This window comes from Octodon degus, unplaced genomic scaffold (genome assembly GCF_000260255.1).
Source record: "Octodon degus isolate 3935 unplaced genomic scaffold, OctDeg1.0 scaffold00058, whole genome shotgun sequence".
NCBI lineage: Eukaryota > Metazoa > Chordata > Mammalia > Rodentia > Octodontidae > Octodon > Octodon degus.
Genome location: NW_004524634.1, coordinates 4,813,422 through 4,813,699, shown reverse-complemented (window position 1 = coordinate 4,813,699; position 278 = coordinate 4,813,422).

The following is a 278-nucleotide window of genomic DNA, read 5'->3' as shown; positions in this document are numbered from 1 at the left end:
AAATGAATAAATGAATGTAAGACAGACTAGGGAGGTAGTTCAGTGTGGATGCTGTGTGTTAGGTTCTGAGTACTGCAAACACAAAACCTGGTTGCATTGTGGGTTGGAGTTGTGATGCCATGGTGCCTGCATGAGGCCCTGAACATGATCCATAGTAATATACATGTGCACACACATGGCTGTATTGTAGACTCAGTATTCCCTGAAGTGTGAGAATTGTTAGAATCAAACTAAAGCCATTTTTGTCAGTCCTTGAAGAAAGACAGAAAACCAGTTGC